The following is an 8,731-nucleotide window of genomic DNA, read 5'->3' as shown; positions in this document are numbered from 1 at the left end:
CATCACGAGCTGTGTCCAGCCTGCAGCAGAGGGCGCTGAACCCTCTGCACTGTGTACAAGCACACAGCCATATTTCCCCCTGTGGTATGATTGGCAGGCGCTCAATTCCTGCAAGACTTCAGGCCTTTCCTTCAAATCAACAGCTGGAGCAGCTTCATCATGTCAGTCCACTAATATGAGTGTAGGTGCATCAGAGTTTCATCACATTTTATACAAAATCCAACTGTAGTTTACATTTTCACAACAACTATATGTTGGTTTAAATGTTTTTTTTTAACCTTATTTGTTAATTAATATTTTTGTTAAAAGCCAAAGCCATGTCCAGTGCTCAGCACATGCACTAGTGTTCAGTACATTTCAGTGACGTGTACTGAATGGCAGCGGTGGAAGAAACACTTGGTTACCTTAATAAAAGTAGAAATACCACAGTGTAAGAATCCACTATTACAGGTAAAGGTCTTGCGTTCAGAATCAGAGTCATCTTTATTTGGCAAGTATGTTGAGCACACAAGGAACGTGACTCCAGTACAGAGGCTGCCAATGTGCTTTTGTAAGTCAACAAGAAAAAAAAGAGTGTATTAAAAACACTCAAGTGAAAGAAGAAAAGTATCAGCATCAAAATCTACTAGAAGTACCATCAGTACTCGTCCTCCAGAAGGGCCTGTGTCCCAGTAATGTCTCTGATACTGGATCATAGTGACTAATTACTGTGTCCATCACTTTAATGCTGCAGCTGGTAAAGGTGGAGCTGATGGTAACTTCCTTATATACTTATACTGTGAAGTACTTTACATCCTGCTGGGTAGCTGGTGGGTTTCCCACCAGGATCAATAGTGGGAAGCAGCAGGACGTGGAAATAGTCAAGCAAAGTAGAGATACCTAAAAATCGTGCTTCAGTACATTACTTGAGTAAACGTACTTAGTTACTTTACACTCCTGTTGGACGGGGCGTGTCCGCTGCAGCTGGACTGCCTCCTAGTCACGGCTCAGGGAACACCCACCCCTCGGTGTGCGTGCAGGCTGCTGCTGATTCAAAGTCAAATGTAGTTTGATACGAGTAGCGTTTCCGCGGAGCTGAGCCGCTAAAAACATTCTCCCAGCGAACCGGAGCTCCGTTTACCGGATATAAAGTGTTCAGAGGAGACGTAAAATCCTGCCGGGACCGGGGCCACACGCTTGTTACATTGGTGCCATGTTTTTCTAACGTTGCCCGGATTATTAGATGAAGCACACACCTGCGGGTAAGCCCCTTTTAATGATATTCCACAGCGCACCTTGCTCCCACCTCCACCCGGGACGTCTTTAGCATAACGTCGCATGAATGCTTGCTCATTTATAGACCCATTTTCCGTAACTGTGCGCCTTTTTCGGAAAATAATAAATATATCGTGGCTGTTGATCACCTTTGTCGTAGAACATGTAAAGGCAAACCGTGAACCTGATAGCGGTTCACGCAGCTCCCAACACAACGTCGAGGTCTAGTCCTACGTTCACACTTGTTGATCCGCATCTCCGCCTTAAATCAACAACACTGACTCTCGCGCACTGTGCGAGTGCACCTTAAATGGTCAGAACTTCCAATGGAATTTGGCGCCGTGTGTGTTTGTGAGAAGAACGAGGCTTCGCATGGTGAGCCACAGTTTGGCACTGACAGAAAAAGGCATGATGTCCTTGAATGAAAGACAAAAACACGCCACCTGGCTAACGTAGCCAGGTGTGTGTGTCCGAGGCAAACAAGGGGGCTTTAGGGCCTGAAACGAGCCCGTCCGCTAGGGTCGGGAGCACGGCTCCGTACTGTTCCAGCCGGGGCTACCGGGAGGTCTCCGCCGTGTTTGACTCGAGCCGTGATTCTGGTTTCTGCCAGCAGCATCAGGGTCCAGCGGGAAAACCTCGTCTCTTGTATTCCTCCGAGTCTGAGGACGGGCTGTGGACAGGAACGCTTGGCAATAGCAGCAGCAGCTCATTAGTCCCCCTCCCGTGACCTAATTGGTGTTGTGAGGAGTTCAGGTCTCAGGTGAGCTAACCAGGTCAGCCTGTTAAAGAGAACTGGGCCTCGGGTTGTGTTTCAGACTTAAGCATTCAGTGAAAAGCCAGTGAGTGTCACCCTGTGTGAACCCCTCAGAGACACGAGGTGACAACAAAGAAATGCTTTGCTTATTGTGCGTCTGGAGGTCTTATAGGAGGGATTTGGGGCCTTTTACCTGTCTGTGAGCTGTGAACTCCCCATTCTTATCTGGGGGTCAAAGGTCACCAGGCTCCACTGAGAGGCTGGAAGGACCTTTGAGCTGAGCTTGTTGTGTAATTGTTGCTGTTTTCTGCAGCTTTGTCCCATTTGAAGGGCTTCCTGTCAGTGGGACAGAGGAGTATTAAAGTGCACGGCTGGTCCCGGATCTGCTTTTGGTGGGACTCCAGCAGCTGTGGTCTCGGGGGGCTGGGGGAGACTATTTCAGGATGTTTCCCAAATCTCTCTGGGGCTCTGCTGGGAACATGTTATCTCTTTACAGAGGAAGTGTTCAGATTCTTTGCTCAAGTAAAAATATGTGCAAGAAAAATGAACCCCTTGATTTCTGGTCACTCAAATCAAAGAGCCACAAGCTTTTCTGGTGATTGATTCCCAAGGCGATGATGATCAGTTGACGTGACCTGCCGGGCCCAGGTAGCTCCCGTGGTTTGTCTGGGATGCTGGTTAGCGTGACAACGGGGTGGTATATCTCTACCTGCCAGGTGTTGCTGTGATCTGTGGGTGGAGCCCGTGTACGACTGTGGGATTCCAGCCGGGAACTGGATCTGGTTTTCAAGTTTCATGTTTCTCTGGGAGTTTCACAGTCAAACAAACCAGTTTCAAACTAAACAGTATGTCGTTAGTTACTGACAGCACAACGGGTTAATGTGTCTGTGTCCTTCATCCTAGAGTGTACTTAGATTTTGTTTTAAAGGACAACTCCTTTGTTTTTTTTGGGGGGGGGTCCTCAATGCACAGCAGAAAGCACACATACAAACAAAGCCTCTGCTACGATCCCAGGTGGCACCAGCATAGAACAAGACATAAAACAAGTGGAAGGTGCATTGTGATGGTTTTAATGCTGAAGTCTCTGTGTGTTTCTGTCCTTTAGTCCTGCTCAGTTTCATGTTTCTCTGGGAGTTTCACAGTCGAACCAGGAGCCGTCAGCAGCTCTGGGGCCTGTAGCATCCCGATGAACCTGCTGGTTACTGTCACAGCTCATGCACTAGTTGTTTGGCCTGTAAAATATCAGGAAACGGTCAAACACTCTTCACGTGAAGTGTCAGTTTTTGTCTTAGCATGATGGTAAATTGAACATTTTTAGGTTTTGAACCAGCTACTCGGGCAGAAAGAGACATTAGAAGGCTTCATGTTGGGATCAGGGACCAACAGACAACCGAGAAAACAGGCTTCGCCCCCGGCCCCTCCCCCACCTGTCCATAATAAGTCACTGGTTAGAGGCTTAAACCTCAGCAAGCTGCTGCAGCAGATCCGGGCCACGCACAGACCTGGACCCTCAGTAGGGTGGCCCTCAGCTCGTCAGCCTGAGCGGCTTGGACACAGCCGCGCACGCCGTGGACAGGTAGGCGCTGCGTTCGCTGCCAGTCCGTGGGTGTGGGACTCATTCTAGGAGTTTGCCCGTTTATTCTGAGCATTCCTCTTCATGAGACCAGAGCAGTCACAACAATGATTGTATTTGCTTTGTACTTTTCAAGCAAGATTTACAACAGTACTGTCAGATGTCTGAAAACACAGAATGGGCCACAGATGTCTCCGGGCTGTGTAGGAGGGGCAGTGTGCCGTCCAGAGTGAAGGCAAAGCGACAGGTGCAGCAAGTCTGTGGGAACGTCTGCATCAGGGTTTGGTTTCAGTTGCAGAGAGGATGGCGCAGATGTGTTCACCTGTTGGATTAAACCTCCAACCAGTGGGAACGTGGAGGGGTTTGATTAGCAGCATGCGTCTCAACGATGTGCCCGGGAAACCCGCCGTCAGTCTTGTATTTCATGACTGAGTGTAACTTGACCTTCGTTTCACCTCGTCACACACCAGCATGTTTTGTTGCACTGGGTTTACGGTGGTGGGTTTCCTGGCTCCTGTAGTTTGAATGTAAAACCTGCGACCACTCTGTCCTGAACACGCCTGCCTCTCCCAGTGTGCGGGGGAGTTAAAGAAGCTGCTTCGTTCTCTGTCACAGGTGCAGTGACCCTCTGCAGCGACACAGACATCAGCACTTTCAGGGTAATTATGGATTATTATTAGCCTGCTTTATGTGGCAGTCTGTGGAAGCCGCCACAGGTGACAGTGGGTGGCCTGACACAGTCTGCTGGTCACAGCAGAGGGAGCGTGCTGCTGAGTCCAGCAGACCCTGGACTACAGGGTCAAAGTCGATCCCAGAGTCTCCATGGAGGGGTCAATCCCAGCCAGAGGCGACGAGACCATCTGCAGTCAGAATCGATCCAGCTCTGTAATGGATCTCATGACCGTGTCGTGACCGTGTGTGGGGCTGCTGTGAGAACAAATACTGTGGCTGGGAGTTGAAAGGTGAAGACCGGCTTCCTCTGTGGTTTAGCCTTAATTAGCACAGAGGCAGGCAGCAGGGCGAAAGTGTTGGCTCCACGGGAGCTGGTCTTCCTCTAGTCTGCTGGTTTAGTAGAGTTTAATCCATGGAAGGCACTTAAACTAGGTGCTTTCATGCATGAAGGGATTTTTAAAGGGGTGCATGAATTTTATGTTAAAATAGTTTGTTTTTCATCCTAATTTTAGAATTAATTACATGGATTGTAAAATATCTTCAATATGTTTTTATTGAGTTACTTTTTTTAAGAGATCCATGAAAACCTTCCATTAATTTAGTCCTAATTAAACTATTAAGACACATTAAGGTATAAATCAGTGACTGGGTTCACACAGTGGAGCTCTGGCATTTAGAGGCCAGTATAAGGACACCTGTTGTACCGGCCGTGTCCCAGTATCCCTTGTTCAGGAGGACAGGGATTAGCTTCCTGTGTGTGGATGTAAATCTTCTTAGCAATCCTCCTGACCTTCCTGGTTGGGGCACGCTCGGAGACTTAAAGACCTCACCTCTCGGTTTAAACTGGCTGGAATATCGACGTCACAGGAGCAGTCGTATGTGAATTTCTTTTCTCCCCTTCAGTGTCAGTCAGCATGTTTGAGTTATGCACGTACAAGTTTTCAGTCCTTGTGATTTATTTAGATTGCATTCGTACACACTGTGTACACACCTGGTCCTTTAGCTGCAACCACTCACTGCATCTCCATGTAGCCACTGGTCACTTTTAAGTACTGGAACTAAAACCAGATGGATGTGGAAGTCTGGGGTGAATATGAGGGACTATGCAATAGTCAACTGAGGTGCAATACTCAAACCCTGTGGGTAAAATGCATTGTAAATATACACATATGTAAAATCCTGTCCTTGATTTCTCTCATAGTTTATATTGTCTTGTTTTAGGTATTTCTGAGTAGTTTTTCAGTATATCGTCATGGCTGAAATACAGGTATTTCCCCCATTGTGGGATTAATTATGGGAGTAATAATCTTGTCCTTGATCTCTTGAATACCATATTTTGTCTTATTCTTGGGCATGTTGATTTGTTCTCAGGGATTAATTGTGTCATGATCATTCTTGTTCTTGATTGTCTCTCAAATACTATATTCTGTTTGGTTTTAGGTACTTTGGAATCTGTTTCTCAAGATATATGTGTGGTGTTTGTTCTTATGGTGTTTTGTTGCTGGAACACAGGAATATCCCCATTGTGGGATCAATAAAGTCCTACCTACCTAACACTTGAGAGTACAACGTGCAGATAGTGGTGTGAAACCAGAGAGTTCAAGAGTTCTGCCAGTTTGACTGATGGACGCTTTATTGATCCTGAGGGAAATGACATCACCCAGGAGCTTAGAGGAAAAAGACAAAAACATGCTGATTGTGTTTGGTAAGTTGGCTTGCAACATTAGCAGCCAACATCACACACACAAAGCAGCAGTAAAGGCCCGCTGAGTGGCGGCGTCTCTGGATCAGATCAGCCATGTGGAGCTGCCCGAGCGCTGCTGGTCAGATGGAGCCTGGGTAGGACCACTCCAGCAGCACAGCGCGGTCTGAACAAGAATTTAAACGGTGCAGATGCGATGCAGTGAAGCGACGTGCTCGTTCCCCTTCCAGCTGCAGCGTGCTGTGGCGTCAAATACAAAACGCACCTGATCACCAAGTGGAGTCTGTGGCCTCGGTCTGAAATCCTTTTGTTGACTGAGGAGGAAGTGAAACACAAGTTGAGCTTGTGGCGTTGTCGGAGATTAAACAGCAGCACTTCCTCTTTGGTGACTCATTAACAGTCTGTCCGGTTTGATTGGGCGTCATCTGGGATGTGAGGTCAGAGTGATGTCGGTGTGCGCGCTCTCTTCAGGTTCTAAACAGTACAGACTGCTGAGAATAACAAATGATTAACCAGCCAGGAAACGCCTGTGTCTCCCCAGCTCACCTGTAGCTCCTTTAGTAACTGGTGGGAAGATGCTCGATTGGTTCGTGGTGACTTGTCTTCAGCTGGTTCACATGTGCAACATGCCGCCTTCTTTTTAACATAGGGCTCAGTGGTCATATACATCATGGTCACCTGGTCAGGTGGGAGCCTTTCCTTTGGGTTTTATTGTTGTATAACCAGACCATCATGACTAACATTCGTAGGATGAGACGCCACCAGCTTTGACTTCATATAGTAAATTAATATAATGTAGAGTTAGAAGAACAGTTTGTCAAAAGAGCGACGAGTGTTAAAATACAAACGATGTATGCTACAGGCTCATGCCGTTGCTCAGAGGAAGCGGCAGCTTCACGCGTTGTTTGACCTCAGCAGAGATGAGCGGGAGCTGTGACGGAGAAACCAGAGAGTTCCGTTAGTACAGAGAAAGAATTTATCGGTTGGCAGAAATTGATTCTGATCATCATCAGAAGTTGTGGTCTGAGTTCATGCTCCTCGCTGCAGATGGTGGAGGTCTGTGTTACCATGGAGACGCCCCACAGCTCGCCTCAGTGTGTGCGGTCGCTGGCTGTTTGTTGTCACGGCAACAGGCGCTCCTCTGGTCTTCAGGTAAACATGTAAGAGATGTAAACATTTACATCTCCACTGGCCCTTTAGTTGCACGTATGCCATGTAAATCTGCAGCTGATTCTGTCCTCCAGCCGCAGACATGAACACAGGCTCAGTTAGCACTTTATTAGGTACATCTGTACGCCTGAACGCAGCTGTTTGGATGAAGTCTTGTGAATTTTTGTCCTCCCCATTTGAGGGCTCAGAATGTTAGGAACAGCTCTTATTACACAGCAGCAGTTAACGCTGTTGGGCACACACCGGACACGTCAGCAGGTAGTCGGGGGTGGGGCTGCCGGGACAAGCTGATAAGAGCAGTGACTGTGATCTTAGAGTTGACACACACTGACTCGGACACGTTTGTGAAAGTGAGACCCAACTGCTGTTTTTAAAGGAGGCTGCTGGTTATATGTTTATGTATTTTTCAGACTGTCAGCAAATCCAGTACAGACCAGTGTCAGTCTGAGTCCTCTCCCAGTCCACTCCAGTTTCCCCAGCCTCTGTGTTCCAGTGAGCTCCCAGCCCATTGGTTCCTACTGAAGATATAAATCTTACAAACCACTCAGATGTGAAGCCACATGTGACAGTGAGACTCACTGACGAGTTTAGTGGCTTGTGGCTCAGAGTGCTTAGGAGACGTTCAGTGTTTTGGCATTTTCACTGGAGTTGTTACCTGTAAGAAAAATGCAGGACGCCATCAGATTTATCCTTTAACTGTGGGCGCTTTTAAAGATAAGGTGTACTGTGCACACAGTGGTATCAGTCAGACCTGGTCTCCTCAGATCTAAGAAACCTCAGTCAACATTTGACTGGACCTCAGTGGAACAGGAAGTAGGTTTCAGTGCACAGGTGGCGTGTCCTCCCAGGACAAACAGGGATAGAGAGCTGAGCCGTAGCTGCAGCTACAGGCCAGACCTTTGACCTCTTTAGTCCTCTTATTACCTGCTGAGTTTCTGTAAATGGCTGTCAGGTCTTTTCCACCTTGGCTGTTGGAGCCATAGCTCAGGGTGGGGCTCCGGGGGTCACTGCCTTCTGATGAATGTGACTGGGTCACAAAAGACTATTTGGTGATGGATGTTGTGTCCAGCAGCTGCGGGAGCACTGATAACTCTGACTCACTGCAGGAGGGTCACGTGGTTTATTTTGAAAGGTCAGCTGGTAGGAAACATCAATATGACATTGTCACTGCAGCTGTCACTTCTTCTCTTAGTCCCAACAGGACAGGCAGCCTCCTGCTGGTTGATCTGGACGTCTTTGCCCTGGAGGCAAATGAAAACTACAAACCAGTAAGAAACATTTCCACTGGGTTCTTGAGCAGCTGCTCTTGTGATGTTGTTGGATAAGTTTTTATGGATCATTTTGTTCCAGATGTGATTGTTCTGTAGTGACACTGAGCTCCTGTCTCCCTGAACGTCGTCTTACAGGTCTGCACTCTCTCTCTCACAGAGGAGCACATCTCACTGAGGGTTGTTGCTATGGAAACAGAAACCAAAATGGAGGCTGAATGAGTCTCACTTGAATAAAAGATGGAGTCCTGTGAAAAGTAATCACACGTGGCTGCACTGTACATACAGGAACAGTGTGTCGTATCCACACGCAGGCAGTCTCCGAGTCTGCTCATAAA

At 47.6% G+C, this 8,731-nt stretch overlaps 1 protein-coding gene across 1 annotated transcript in view; it reads left to right on the top strand.

The window, feature by feature from the left end:
- Positions 1–958: 958 nt before the first annotated feature.
- eps8a (EGFR pathway substrate 8a, signaling adaptor) overlaps positions 959–8,731 on the top strand; it is a 31,859-nt gene continuing 24,086 nt past the window's right edge. The window contains exon 1 of the mRNA XM_020613420.1: positions 959–1,241. The gene's annotated coding sequence lies outside the window, so the exon portion shown is untranslated. The remainder of the gene's footprint in view (positions 1,242–8,731) is intronic.

This window comes from Monopterus albus, unplaced genomic scaffold (assembly GCF_001952655.1).
Source record: "Monopterus albus unplaced genomic scaffold, M_albus_1.0 scaffold134.1, whole genome shotgun sequence".
NCBI lineage: Eukaryota > Metazoa > Chordata > Actinopteri > Synbranchiformes > Synbranchidae > Monopterus > Monopterus albus.
Note: the sequence above shows the minus strand (reverse complement) of the source record. Positions and strands in the feature narration are given on the sequence as shown.